Source organism: Trifolium pratense, linkage group LG2 (genome assembly GCF_020283565.1).
Source record: "Trifolium pratense cultivar HEN17-A07 linkage group LG2, ARS_RC_1.1, whole genome shotgun sequence".
Classification (NCBI taxonomy): domain Eukaryota; kingdom Viridiplantae; phylum Streptophyta; class Magnoliopsida; order Fabales; family Fabaceae; genus Trifolium; species Trifolium pratense.
The window spans coordinates 41660704-41677250 of NC_060060.1; the positions used below are offsets into that span (position 1 = coordinate 41660704).

Below are 16547 nucleotides of genomic sequence, written 5' to 3' on the forward strand. Positions count from 1 at the left end.
TATATGGTATTTATAACCAAGTGAATAAACTTAAATCTAAACTAAATCCATTTATTATAGGGCCAAGAATAAACAAACCAAATCATAGAGATATTTTCTCAATAAATAATATAATATTTTATTCTAACATTAAGTAAAAAGGATAACTCGTGTAGTATAAAGCTTACTAGCTAGTAGTTCAAAACCATCATCATCAGAAATGACGAGGCAATGGCGGTGAGATTAATTACTCTCAAACTTCAGGTACATTTTCCCATTAACTACAACAATCAAAATTGTTACTGTATTATTGTTTTGGATATCCACTGATTTAAATTCGGTCCAACCTTATCAACTTGAAAAAATATGTTAAATTATTAGTATTACAAAATATTTACCAAAAAATGAACTCTGCAGATTTATCAAATGAACGGATAAGATGTTTCATATGTAAAGATTCCTAATTTTGTAATTTTTTGACTCATGTGCCTTCACAACTTGTTTATTAGATTTTCAATTCTATTTTTTTCCCTCACTGTTGTGTTCCTTTACAACTTGTTTTTTAACTTTTTTTCTCAACTTGTCAACTGTGATATTAATTATTGTTCTTTAGAGGAGCCAACTTTGAAATCTTACACAACAGCTATAATCATTCATTTTATAGATAATCTCTGGAAAAAATAATTTAGCATATTCATCTTTCAAGAGTTAAACTTTGATTCATTCCAATTCTCATACACCTGAAAATGGCTTTCGATTTAGTAGGAACTTTGATTTCACAACTGACACCTTATGTTCAAGAAGAGTATGCAACATTTAATGATGTTAACAAACTTGCTGAAAAGCTATCAAGAAATCTCACTTCTATTCATGCTGTCTTAAAAGATGCCGAGGAGAAGCAAATCACAAGTCATGCTGTTAAAGATTGGCTGCTCAACCTAACTGATGCAGCACATATTCTTGATGATATATTGGACGAATGTTCAATAGTTTCTGAAGCAAACAGAGACAAATACTCCATCATCCATCCTAAGAAGCTATATGCTCGCCGTAGCATTGGCAAAAAGATGAAAAATGTTGCTGAAAGGATTGATGCTATTGCTGAAGAAAGGGTCAAGTTTGGATTAAATCCCGGAACCATGGAGCATCGTCTTATAGATGATGAATGGCGCCAAACAACCTCTGCCATCACTGAACCCCAAATTCATGGAAGAGATGAAGACAGGGAGAAGGTTGTTGATTTTCTTCTCAAGGATGCTTGTAACAGGGAAGAACTCTCTGTATATTCAATTGTTGGCCACGGTGGATATGGAAAAACAGCACTTGCTCAACTGGTCTTCAATGATGAAAGGGTAAAGACTCATTTTCCATTGAAAATATGGGTTTGTGTTTCTGATGATTTTAATATGATGAAACTTTTCCGGTCCATCATAGAAATCGTTGATGGAAAATCCAGATCTCATTTCCTTGGAATCAATGCAAAAAAGGGTTCAACAAATTTTGCAAACCAAAAGGTATTTGCTTGTCCTTGATGATGTTTGGAGTGAAGACCCAGAGAAATGGAGCAGGTTCAAGTATCCGTTGCAAAATGGAAATGGAACAAAAGGTGCATCAATTTTAGTCACCACACGACTTGAGACTGTTGCAAACATCGTGGGAACTCATACTGCTCATCATTTGGTAGGTTTATCAGATGATGACATTTTGTCATTATTTAGACAACAAGCTTTTGGACCAAACGGGGAAGAGCGTGCAGAGCTTGTAAAGATTGGAAAGGATATTGTGAGAAAATGTGATGGTTCACCTCTTGCTGCCAAAGCACTAGGAAGCCTTTTGCGCTTTAAAACTGAGGAACATCAATGGGATTCCATAGAGAAAAGTGAGATTTGGAAGTTGTATGATGATGCTACCAAGTCTGCTTTAACACTGAGTTACTACAATCTAAAATTATCGTTGAGGCCATGTTTCACCTTTTGTGCTATATTTCCTAAAGATTTTGAAATGGTGAAGCAAGATCTAATTCATCTTTGGATGGCCAATGGATTTATTTCGTCCAAAGGAAACTTAGAGGTGGAGCATGTAGGCAGTGATGTGTGGAATGAACTATACCAAAGATCTTTTTTTCAAGAAGTCAAAACTAATGGAAAAGGTAAAGTTACATTCAAAATGCATGATATATTCCATGATATTGCTAGCTCCATTATGGGAGAACAATGCTTAGCTTTAGAAACTGCTAGCTTGACTACTTTGTCAAAAAGAGTTCATCATATTAGTTGTTTGAATGTTAATAAACAATTCAAATACAACTTGATTCCGTTCAAAAGAGTGGAATCCTTGCGGACTGTTCTTAAATTTTATCCGCCTAACTCAAATTTAAGTGTGATTCCAGCAATCACTCCACTCCGAGTAATAAGTACAAAATGTTCTCAACTTTCAGCCTTAAAGAATTTTATCCATTTGAGGTACTTGGAACTTTATGATAGTGACATTGTAACCCTGCCTGAGTCTATTTGTAGCCTAAGAAAATTACAAACACTAAAACTTGATCATTGTTCCTGGCTTATTAGTCTTCCCAAGCAATTGACAAAACTACAAGATCTCAGACATCTCATGATTAGATGGTGTCGTGCATTAAGATCAATGCCTTTTAATATTGGGGGGTTAACTCATTTGAGAACATTGAGCATTTTCATTGTGGGTTCAGAGGCTGGGTTCGGTTTAGCAGAGCTACATAACTTACAACTAGGAGGCAAGCTATACATCAAAGGCCTTGAGAATGTGTCAAATGAAAGGGATGCTAGTGAAGCTAATTTAATTGGCAAGAAGGAATTAAGTCACTTATACTTGTCATGGGGTGGTAATGCTAATTCACAAGGTAGTGGTACTGGCGCTGAGCAAGTCCTTGAAGCCCTTGAGCCTCACACGGGTCTCAAATATTTTGGGATGAAGGGTTATAAGGGAATAAGTATTCCAAAGTGGATGAGAAATACTTCTATTTTGGAAGGCCTGGTTGAGGTTATACTTTACAAATGCAGAAACTGTGACCGACTTCCTCCACTTGGTAAATTACCATGTTTAACAACTCTTTATGTGTCTGGAATGAGAGATGTGAAGTACATTGATGATGACTTGTATGAAGGTGCGACCAAGAAGGCTTTTCCATCATTAAAGGAAATGACATTACATGATTTACCAAATTTAGAGAGGGTGTTGAAAGTTGAAGGAGTAGAGATGTTATCACAACTGTCCAATTTGAACATTAGTGGGATCCCTAAGCTTGCATTTCCATCCCTTCCATCTGTTGAGACTCTTCGTGCTAGTGGGAATACTGAAGATTTATCGGAGTCTCTATCTGAAAGAGATTCCAATAATGATGGTGCATCTTTCCTGAGGGGAATTGGAGCTAGTATGCATAATCTGCATAATCTCAAAAAACTTTTCATTGAATACTTTTTTGAACTCAAGGTACTACCTAATGAATTTAACTCTCCCAGCTCCCTACAAGAACTAACCATTTTTTGTTGTTCTAAGCTTGAGTCTCTCCCTGAGAGTCTACTGCAAGGTTTGAGTTCTCTTCAAGTTTTGAGGATTTCATATTGCAGTAGCTTAAAATCCTTGCCGGAAGGTATGGAAAACCTAACTTGTCTTGAGAGTCTAGGATTTGCACATTGCAGTAGCTTAAAATCCTTGCCGAAAAGCATGAACAAGCTAACTTCCCTTCGTCAATTGAGAATCTCCGGTGGAGATGAAAATGGAACTTTACCAAATGGCTTAGAACGTATTCCCTCGGTGCAAAATTTGTATTTGTCAAGTTTTCTTGATCTTCTAACCTTGCCCGACTGGTTAGGGACCATGACTTCTCTTCAAACATTAGAAATCAATTGGTGTCCCAAATTAACCTCATTGCCAGCTAGCTTTCAAGGACTCATAAACTTGCATGAATTACGTATTTCTGAATGCCCTATACTGGTGAACCGATGCAAGAAAGAAACAGGGGAAGATTGGCATAAGATAGCTCATGTACCAAAATTGGAATTGGATTTAGAATCTATTACTGCTGAACCTGAACCATCATTTAACGGTAATTTAATGAATACTTTTCCTTTTTAACTGTATCTAGTTTAATCATCAAAGGTAGTAGGAGGTGTATGCTGTTTTTTAACATATTGAAATGTGGGTGCAGAGGAAATGATATCATTATGGAGGAAGTCGAAGCAATTCTGGCGGAAGAAGCCAAAGCCATTCTGGCTTAATGATGATTATAATGAATTTGACAAGATGGTTGATAACGTGACAAATGCTGAACTTTTAAATCGTTAAACCCTCTTGTTTATTAAATTCAATTTATTTAATTATTGTCATTTGTTTCGGTTTGCTTAGTTGGCACGTGTATTTTGTGCTTTTTTTTTGTTATCCAATGCATTATTGTGTGACTTAAAACAAACAAAATGTTAAATAGTGTCATCTAATGCATTATTCTTTTTATGTTAGACTAAAATGGTTCTATCCTGAGTAACTTATAATTCATATGTTATTGTTAAATTCCTTACTTATCTCATTTTGTTTGTTGTTGTTTTTGCTTCTATTATTAGACTATTTGAATTTCAAAGACACCATTTATTTATTTACTTATTAAAGACAGAGTTCATTACTGGTTGGAACTATGCTTGCAAGTGATAGTGATACTCCTATTTCATTTTAGGCTTTCATTCTAACTTTGTTTAGTTTCTTTTTGAAGAAATTGTTTTTGTTTACAAGTGAAATTTCAGTGTATCCAAATGTGAAGTTTAGACATCAACTTAACACGATTGTTTAGAACATGATTGTGTTGTTCTGCAGTTAATATTTAAGTTGGTGTAGTAGGTTGTGTATATTGTTTTATATGATTAATGACTAATTCTGTCATGACACAATTAGTATTTTTCTATATCATATGTTTTGATGAATTTAGCTTTCAGATATGTTGGTTATGTTATATGATTATGATAAGATATTTAATATACTTTGATATTGAGACATTCAGTGAAATATAAACTTGGAGATTATTAACTTGCTTCAAAGAAAACACAATCTTCATTTAATTATAAAGGACCCTTTATTTTTATGAAGACTAATGGAATTTTCAACGACACCCTTTATTTATTTATGAAGGTCGGCACAGTTCAAGGACACTTGTTTGGTAGAACCTCACTTCCTGCTTGAAACTTTACAAGTGATACTGTGATAGTGATACTCTTTATTCTAATTTCCGGATCTATTCTAACTTTGTTTAGATTCTTTTTAAAAATATTGTTTTTTTGTCACTTTTGCTTAAACATGATTTTATGGAACTTAAAAACGTGGAAACAATATATTACCTGAATAAACATCTCATTTTTGGTGAAGAAAAACTATTACATCTCACTATTATTTTACTCTTACTCTTACACTTTTTTAATCTTAGTTTTTAATCTTCTTGAATACCAATATTAAGATTTATTCAATCACAAACTTATGGATTATTATTGTAAAAAAATCGTAACAAAACTTATGATGAATGTCCCATAAGATATTATTAAATGAGTCTTGACCATTCACCTTAAAATTCTAGTCACTAGACAATTTGATAAAAAACAATAAATCTTGACCCAAAAAATAACTCCTTGGATGCAATTTGATATCTCCTCTCTTACTACACACACCAATATACTGAATTCTAAAATAGTCATTATAATTTATTTTTATCAAATATTGTTCTCTAACACATACTTTTGTAAAAAGAAAAACAAACTTTCCAATGCGTAACTACAAAGTGTGATAATTTTTATACATTGCTAGGATTTCTGTTTTTTACATCTTTTGAGAACATCGCTATATAATTTTTAAATTTAAAATACATAGAAGTTGGAGAGCATTTGAGAAAGTTTTGCTTAGATTTATTATATAATAACACTTATATTGGTATATAGATTTTTTTTTAATCAAATATTGGTATATGGATGGAGCAGTATTATATACATTCCCAAGAAAAAATATCCTATTTGTGTCAAAGTAAGGAATTAAGCTCCCGAATTTAACAGAAAAGAAAGAAGAAAAAGTCTAGATAGTGGTATTAAACTACCAATCACACAATTTATCGTGAGGAGTTCCTGATCATTTCACTCACAATTTTTAACATTTTTCTATTATAGATAGCAGTACTCCATATGTGTTCACAGACTGCTTATGAACAGACACTTGATTAAACTGATCATTACTTGAAAACATCTTGATGCTTAGAAAGACAAGAAAGTATACAAAAGAACAAAACTTACACACGATGCCATGCCAGTATGTTTTGAAGACTCAATAAATAAATAGCAGGAAACGAAGAATTTGAAGACTGAATAAATAGCAGAAACGAAGAAATGTGAAAATACAAGTTAGATAATAGAACGTGAATAAGTATCCTTTTAATTGCATATACAATATCATATAGGCAATTGATTCTTCACCTTGATAAATCAATTCCCGGTGATGACATAAATAGGATTTCTTTTCCCGTTCAATTCCATAGTTAACAAATTTTCATGTCGAGTTCATGGGTTTTGCCCCATCTATTGCTGATTATATATACAACTTCTGCATATAAGACAATGACGTTGAGCTCTCTAACATGTAACATCTATCTTCCAAGCATGCGGTGTAAGTAAATACTTCCATAAATATTACGGCCTTGAAGGATTATGAGCATTTCTACTGTTAGCAATGAGCACATTCAATGGGGACGAGTTCGGCCGGGTTGTGGAGCTTGTGGTCTTGAACTTTGAACTTCATGTGATGATGGCATAATTAATTTCTGCCGAACTTGCTCAGTAAGCTGCTCACCTGAAAGACTTCCACGCATTCGAGTAGGACGCCAATTCTGATCTGGTTGTGAATTGAACAATTCGTCAGTCCTAGAAACTGCCTGGACTGGTGGTCCTCTTTGCTCTCCTGTTAACCCCCAGAAACTGTCAGCTGTAAAATATGTGGATGCTAAACAAGTTTGATTTTGAGATGAAGTGGATTGGGACTGTCTGGCAGCCAGGGCAGCAGCAATAGCCCTAGCTTGTTCGCTATAAACAGTAGCTCCAGCAGTCCAAACAATCCCAGCTTGAGAATTACCTTGTCTGGCAGCATGTGATATATTCCTGGCTTGTTGGCTATTTGCTGCAGGTCCGGCTGCATTAGCTTGTGAACTCCCTTGCTGGATGTGAGACAGTTGTGTATTCAATGGTTTCATTGGTTGGTGTGCCTGGGGATTCAGAGTATGCTGCAGGTGTGAATTTCTAAAGTCATTCAGTATACCTGTTCTGTATTGTGGGTTTTGCAACTGACTTGGTGCTCTGTTATGAGTTACGGCTGACATATTAGCTGGTGGCGCTCGGTTATGAATTGGGGCTGACATATTAACTGTTGGCACTCGGTTCTGAGTTCAATGAAATGTAAAACTTAAGTATACAAGAGTCATAAACACCAAAACACACAAAAAAGCAAGGTTTCTCTAAAGATTTCCAGATTAATAAATGAAAACATTACAGGCATCAATGTAAAAGACAACATTTAAACTATTTAAAATAGCTGCAGAACAAGGACTGGAAAGAAAATAAAACACTCGCATTCACATCTTTAGTGGACCCCTTTACATCTTGATCTTTTATAATTTCTTTGAAAAATTAGACAGACTAATGTTACTGTTTCATCCTTTCACAAAACCAAAAATTGTCTTTCGGCTTGCTTATTTGGTAAAAGAATATTTAAACTATTTTAATCCCAAAACAAATTTTCGAACAGGATTCAAGTTCAGTCAGTTTTTTATTATATGAGCAGTTATCAGTTTTCTTTTAAAGGAACAGAGTTATAAAAAACAGGAAGTTGCCACTTTAGATGCAACTTGAACAGACTGTGCATCCTCAAAACTGCCACCCAACAAGGTGTAACAATAGAGCATTAATAAATAAATCAAACCTGTGTAGCTGCTGAGACCTGAGGCATATTCAAAGGGGTTCGAGAAAAAAGTTGCTGTCTTTCTGCATCACTCAGTATGGCATTGTAAGGATCTGCAGAGGTGGGGTTGGGCAAAGAAACATGAGTAGCAGACGAACTGCTGGTTATCAAGGAATCCAAATTAGTTACTGAATTTTGCTGCTGTCCTGTATGAGATGGGACTGCGAGGGCCTGAATAGCTACCGGAGTCCTCTGAATATGTCTTGGTGCTGAGGAGGACCTCCCATACTCATTAACAACTGAATTCACATAACTCATCAGCTCCAAATTACTCTGTGCTGAAAACTGGTTATGCATGGCAGAATTCATGGCAGGAATATTGTCATGACCCTCAGCTACTGGATTAAATACAGGAGAAACAGCATCAGCCAGAACAGGAAGGTCGGCATCAACTGAAAGGGTATCAGGCCTACTGTTGGGGAGATAAAGTCCAGCCCAAAAGTCGTCTTCTATTTGAACGCCAGTAGCAAGAGAAGCCTGACAAGGCTTTCTATCTTCAGTTTCACAAATGTCCATTATGTCCAAATCATTATCTTTGTTGGTGAGGTCCACAACATTGGGAATGGTATCGGGGGAACTGGTAGATTCTTGTGGTTCAGTCTCTTCCTTTTCACAATTGTGGATCTTATTCTGTATCTTATTAACAGCATGACTATTTTCCGAGTTCCACGATCCATCAGCATTGACAGTCACTTCCACAATGTTCTCTCCAACTTTTTCCAGGATCTTTAGTTTGAAAGAGGAAAATAATTGAGAGCCTAATTTATTTATTTTCAACATTTCTTTCATCCCTAGAGTCAACTTGGTTTGGCATTAAAAATTGGGAGGATGGGAAATATGGTAAGAGATTAGCATGAAAAATAAATTACTATACTATTCATTCCCAATTTTAAGGTGATACCAAATCGACTCTAGGAGAGAGAAGATAGACAAAAGGTAATTTGATTGAAAGATTAAAGAACTAAATCAACTTGCCTCAATCATTTTTCTGTCTAGACGAATTTCTGTATAGCTAACAGGCTGAATGCAATGGGGGCAGCGCCAGGATGGCCTCTTAGAATTTATTTTAAGGTAATTGTCAAAGTCGAAGCACTACAGAGAAGAGAATAGAAATGTAAGGTAGAGGGGAGGAAACAGGCAGGGAATATATTAACATACATACGCCCAGCAAGTATTATTCTACAATCACTTCACAAGATTTTCACTTTATCATAACAGGTATTATTCTGCAAACATTTAGATAACATTTAGTGCTGTCAATTGTGGTTTGCAGAAAATAGCAGTTTGTACAAATCCCACCGCACAACGGTGTTATAGTGCCACTCTATCCGCTAATTCACAATTCACAATATATTGTACTAAATAGCGTATCGTGGAACAATGGCGATTTGTAAAGTTCCGCTATGCAATAGCACCGCAATTTAACAACACTGATAAGATTTAGTACTTTTTAACTTGAATAATGGAGAAACAGACATTAAAAACCATATAACAGAGAAGGGCATAAGCTACCACTACAAATTACTTTATATCAAACAAATGAACAATAGGCTTCTAAGCCACATATATTAATAATGGTAAGTTACAAGTTTATAATTAATCAGCAACCACCCTCAGCATTCTCCATATTATGTGATGCTAATACATGAATCACTCACCTGGAAATGTTTGCATGAACGCCCTTTAACAGGAGTCTTGATACGTTTAAAGCTGTTTTGTAAAGATGAGACACACGGGACTATCAACTTTTATTTAAAAAAAAATAATAAAATCTAAAAATATTATCATCCAAAAGTGAGAAACCCAATTTTAAGGATCATTGAACAGATGATTTTAGCATAAAAGTAAAGGATTACAGTGAAAGAATACAAAGCGCTACAAGATAAGTATAAAAGACACCTGCAGAAAAATCATACTTGCTAGGCAAAGAAAACTTATTGCGAATGGCTTATGGCTTAATGCCAAAAGTTACTGGTTGTCATAAACTGCAGTTACCAACTCATAAGTTGGATAAGCTTGCTGCTCACAGAAGGCATACATGAAGGTTTGTGAACTAATACTAATTACCAAGCAAGGACAATACACACGCACAAGAGAAACAAAGATAAAAAGTTTTCTAAAACTAATATATTTGAAAAGGTTTCTTTTTCAGCTTGATGCTACATTTTTTTTTTGAAACGGCTAGATGCTACATTGTTCATCAGCAATCTAACCCTATTCCTGCAGGGAAAGGCCTTAAGAAAGGTGAATATCTAAGAATTGAACTCCACTAATTTGCAATTACAAAAATAGCACTGACCGAATAACCTATAATAATACAAACTAGAAATCAGCTGAAAGAGGATTTTGACTTTTGACTTTCTACACTGAACAAACAAAATTTAAGTGGTTCTGACAAAAATATCAACACAAACATAGCCAAATGACTCTGAAAACCAAAATGTTATTAGATCATTTACAAGTGAATTGTCAACATCTACAAAAGGATAGGAGCACGAATGACTACCTCCTGAATGAGAACCACCTATGATACTACCATGCTCAATCTAAACTCTGAAGACAAGAAAATTAGCAGCAGATAAAGCAAGGAAGAAAAAAGCAATCAATATTGTTAACAGAGAAGGTCAAACCGCCAAAGCATACCTTATCGGACAATTAAGCGAGATCCGCGACTCCCCCTCGATAACATCTGAATCTACATGCATAAAATGGAGAATCATAAAAATGAACAATCAAAACAGCAAAACTACAACAATAAACATACAAATTATACCTGAATCAACAGAAGTTACAGCAGGCTGAATATAATCTGGTGGAAGAACTGGATGCTCAGGCAAGGATGCAACATTCATATAGGCAACAAGTATAATATAATGACCTTCAAAATGATAATGGTTGCAGTACAGTAAGATGCATATATTGAAAGCCAGGACAACTGGATGGAAAGAAAACACTATTTAAATGCTCACCGTTGAACTGGCCCACAGCTTGAAGAAGATTTGTCCCAAATTTAAGAACACTAGTCACACTAGTGGGCATCTGTGGTCCAGGATCCTGAGAAACAAAATGAGGTATGGTGTTACACCCTTAAAACAATCTAAACTAAATGCTTTAGAATGTGTTCAAACAAAGAAACAGACCATTCGTAAGCTAGTCCTTGTGTCAATTCCTTTTCCATTCAGGAGAAAACTACAAAGATGCAAAAATAGTTCCAGTCAGCATCCATGTACACCCATCCACACAATTAAAATAAGAAAGGTAAAAGAAATCATACTTCACGTGCTGAGGGCTGATGAGGCATGCAGATGTTTCAATGTTATCGATTTGTGCCACCAATAACGACTGCAAGTTAAAATATGTGGTGGTGTGTTCAAATAACAAATATTAGTAATATATATTGACAAAAGATGCGTAATATTAATAATTAATAATATATATGGACAAAAGATGCTGCATATAAGTAAAGAGTTATTTTGGGAAAGAACACTTTAGTTTTTTCTTTTCTACAGGGTTGTCAATCACCGATTGCGGAAAATAACAGTTTATTCTAATTTTGCTATGCAACAATGCTATAGCGCCGCCATTTGACAACATTCTATATTAAATAGTGTATTGCAGAACAATGGCAATTTGTTCAAGTTCCGCTATGCTATAGCGCTATAGTACAAGCATCTTCAACCCCCTCTATTCTCTTTGCTGAAATTTTGTACGAGATCAACCCATCAACCTAAAATATATAGGCAAATAGATGTACTAAATGGGGGATTGCAGACTTATTTGTGTTACTTTCATCATAGCAGCCTAGACAATGGACCTATTTGGCTTCATTGGGTAGATTTGCATGGCATCACATTTCAGGGAACTGCTGGCTCTACTACTTTAGAATTGGTGTTTGTGAGAAGCCGCCAATACTGATCCATTATATGCCAGGTGAGAGTTCAGTAGAGGTTGTGGCAAATGATTTGATGGATAGGGATAGAATTCTTAGACAGCTTCCATATCACCTACCACATTCACAAAACCAGAGAGATGTTGTATTTAAGCGTAGAAGCTGGGGGTATTTAAAACTCAGGACACACTGATAATAATCTGTTGCTAAGAGACTGAATCCTAAATTTGATGCAAGATATTTGGCACTTTTTAAATTGTAGCCAAGGTGGGAGTAGCAGCACGCAAGTTACAACTGCCTGAAGTGAAGTGTCAAGAATTCATCCCGTGTTTCATGCCTGCCAACTTAAAATGTTGAGGGACAGCATGCTGCCCAACCCACTTTACCAGCAGGCCTTGTATTGGATAGACCAGCCTTTGAAGTGGAAAATTCTTAATTCCATAGGGGCAGAGTTATAACTGGAAATGCTCAGTCTCACAAGTTATGGTGAACTGGTCTTTTCAACCAGAAAATTAAGCTACATGGGAACATGCAGATGTTATCGATGGACAATCTCCTCGTTTCAGCCATGAGGACAAGGCTGCTTCTGCATCAATGAGCATCGGTAGATCAGTCTTGCATTATGAAACTAGGTCAGTGGGACATAATCCAATGCCTTGGAAAGTGTAGATAGAAGGGGAAAATAGGGCTGCTAAGAGGACAGTTGTGTTTTTGTTTCTATAATATGTAGTGGTGGCAGTTATATTACTAGTGGGTAATTTTCTGATTGTATGTGGGAGAGAACACTCTGATAAGGCTTAGGCCGGTATACTCTTGCTGTACTCTAATTCTAATCCACAATTTTAATCAATAAAATTGTCTTAATTGTGTGTGCAAATTCTTGACTCGAGTCTAACAGAGCAAAACAATTTTTTTAAGAAACAAGCAGAAGTACAACTCTGAAACGCACACACCCAATTATGAACATAGGATTGGTTAAACAAGTAAGATAGGCAACCGAGATTACATCTCCCACTAAGAAACCATTGGGTATTAAAGATTATACTATGACAAAATTCTGTACAAAGTAACCATAAAAAACTCTGCATCCCATAAGTTGAGTGACTCGCACATTTGCACCTAACTTTGAGAAGTTGTGGTACTTGAAATAAAGACACAATAAGAATATTAAAATAAACATAGGCAGGTCATTTATAAACAAAAGGAAATGAATGGTTCTAGAGTTATTTTGGCAGAGAATAAGTTAGGAGTTTAACACATGGACAATTTTTACCAAAACACAACAATTCAGGGGATTCTTACAATTTTTTTATTTGATTGAACACCAGTCTTTGTGATATGGAAGTCAACAGCAGAAGCTCCATATCCAGGCTGCAAGGCAGGTCAAATGATATTAAATATGTTCTCAGTATGAAATATGACTAGATTTGACAATCACAATTTGATTATCACAAAGAATCACCTTGGCTTCGATTGACACAATTATTGGACCCAATTTCAATTTTGGATAGAACCTGCAAGGCAGTCCACGTATATACAAATTGTTACTATTGTATATCAGAAATAGTGAGAAATCATCTAATTTCAAATACATTTTTTTTGCATAGGTCTTTTGGTTTGTCCTAGTTTCTTGTACTTAACGTCGGTAATAGCCTAATAGTTGCATGTTACATAAAAACACATGACAAAATATTATTGTTTAATTCAAAAATAAGATAAAAGATATAGGAGAAGATGTGTAGAGGATGTTTCAAGGATCCCTACCTTTCCATTATAGCTAATACTGTAGAATGGCTAGAACTAGGTCCGGCACTCACATTGCCCAGGGTGCAGTAGATCTTTGCTATCTACAGTTTGAAAGATGATAGTAACAAAATGCCACATGACAAAAATAGTAATGATGATGATGATAATAAATAACATATAAGCAAACCTCTTCAGCAATAGTTAAAAGTTCTTCTGAGTCTTTTTTCTGGAACCATCCAATTTTACAGGCATTCTATAATAACGAATAGAGTCAGTAGTAAATTCAGGGCTTGAGAAATGTTGTAGAGAAATACAACATTATGGATAAATACGGCAAAGCTCGTATAAATATATCAAGCTGTCTTTGTATGGCAAAGTGCTATAGGACAATTTTTTTGGTGAATTATATAGGTCAAATATTGAAGTTGTGATAAGAAATGAAATTCATCAAGAATAAAAAATAGATCAAACTCGGAGACAAAACTTCACGAAACCCATAAACAAACTTGGTGGGTTACATTTCATGAATCCTTAGTCAACAACAGTGCCAATGGTCATTTTCCACAAGGAGCGAAGACTGAATAATAGCTTTCTCTCACAACTTAAAAAAAATAAAATAGCAAGAAACAAACTTACCTTCACAGATATCATCAAAACCATTACAGCTGCAAGTGATAGTTCATCGGTCTTTCTTTGATACATCTGCATGGAAAAGGAAAAGTAAAGGCCTCAAACCTACTGGCATATCAATTAATAAAATATGATAAAGATGAATCCACATTATGCAATGAAAATCACCTGTTTCATCAACATAGGCAATTCATTAGCTTTCGGCGGAGTTTCGCCGTTGGCAAGTGCATAATCAATCCCTCTGCACATCAAAGTAAACCCAGCAACAAAAATAGAAACACGTCACATTTGCAATATCATTGTCCATCTTCATCATTAATTAACTCGTAAGAAAAAGACCAAAAAAAAAATATTGATTTCATCCAAACTTAAACTAAACATCTCAATTTCAATTCATGAGCTCTTTTGTTTATTATCATTAAACTGAAACTGAAACGTAACTTTTTTAGCCAAACCTAAAACTAAAACACAAGCACATTCCCAATTTGCAACTAAAAAAGAAAACCTAAAATCTGAAAAAGAGAAAATGAGCAATAATTATGAAGTGTGAATACCGAGAAAGCGAGAGGCATAGGGTAAAAAATTCTAAAGAGTCGCTTCGGATGCCGGGATGAAAGTGTGTAGCCAAACGCTCCAGAACTTTGGTGATTCTATACAAGTTGACGGAAGACGGTGACGCTGGGTTTACGGTTCCGGTCAATGTACCGGAATTAGGTAGCGTCGGCGACGGCGAGGAAGTGTTCACTTCCATTGTGGTGGTTTACGGCGGTGCTGTGAGAGGGAGAAAACTGTTCCGAGTCTAGAAGATTCCTAAACAGAGGCGGATTTGCTATAATGGAAATTCGAAGTAAGAGTAATGAAAGTTGGTGGTGACCTATTGCATGCCAATAAAAGATGAATATTAATTTAAGTGATTTTTTCTTAAATATAATTTTAGTCCTCTAATTTATTTATTTTTCACTAATAGTCCTCTAAATATATCAAATTTTATTTTTAATCTTTTAAAAATTTCCTTCCAATTTTGGTTTTAAGTTTTCTCAATCCAACCTCGTAATCAACCTAAATAGGTAAACAAACAATTCAAATACAACAAAAGTAGTTTAATAAAAATCAAAGCAAACACTCACACTCAATGAACCCGCTTACAAAAGCAAAATTAAACAACAACAAAATGTTGCGTGTGACTTCACATTTCGAGACGGCAAATGAGTTGATTGCCAACACGGACCGAATCATGTATAAACAACTCCCATGTGAAAATGCACAACAATCATCAAAGAACTTTTCGAGTCATACAATCCAACGTCGGAGAGAACTATGACGAGGATATCACAGACAATATAAAATCATTCTTGATGACTAATATGGATATTTAGCGGCATTGTCTACGCGTTAGAGGCAAATTCGAAATATGCAAATCTCAACTGATTTGGAAGCAATCATAGAATTGTAGAAGGAGAATACCAACCAAACACGGACAATAATCGTTCGAAAAGAAACAATTCATCATTGTCCAAACCAAAGAATCACCAACACCAAACATCGAAGCTACATGAACGCAAGTTGTAGTGTCGTCCTCGGAGGTGAAGGAAGCATTACCACATCTCCGTTTGGGGTTTTCAAGAGTCCATGTGTTTGATACAACACCAACTTTACCGGCGGCCAATAGTGAGAACCACATATGAAAATCGGAAAACTGTCTAAATAAAAAATCAACTAACAACAACAATCATGTACCTTGCAAGCGTTGACAACAGGCATGACAATGACAAATGAGGTTTAAACACAATAGAAGATGGAACACTAGAAAGAAAGACCTATAAAACCAACACGGAGAACAAGAATCGGTGGTGCAAAGATGGATCTCGCCACACCACCGTCCTTCCAAAACATGACTAATATAAACATAAAACTACAATGAATACTCATACGTCTGGTGTTTATTTCCAAAGCCCGTAAATCTCTCTTTTGGTATGCAATTCTTCCAACAAAAAAAGTATGCTATAGTTTACTAAAAAAAATTGTCTATCTTCTTATTTCTTCAACACATCTACGAGTACACCCGAGTCTAAAGAAACACATTTTTCGTTCTCCAAATTCAAATGCATGAACAAAGTTACAAAGCAAGAAAAAAGGACATTTTTTAGAGTTTTAAACATGCAATTTTTCATTAAATTTTTTAACACTATTCTATGATCAAACAACAACAAAAAATGAACATTGAACACATAGCTAATTTTTTTTTTGTCAAGTAACATTGAACCCCAACGTCTACATATATAAATAAATGTAATAT

The 16547-nt window shown here is 35.2% G+C and overlaps 2 pseudogenes; one reads left to right on the forward strand and one right to left on the reverse strand.

Moving 5' to 3' along the window:
* The first annotated feature begins 523 nt into the window (after positions 1 to 523).
* Positions 524 to 4603, forward strand: LOC123909165 (annotated as a pseudogene).
* A 1760-nt stretch (positions 4604 to 6363) lies between these two features.
* Positions 6364 to 15147, reverse strand: LOC123907689 (annotated as a pseudogene).
* Positions 15148 to 16547: the final 1400 nt, after the last annotated feature.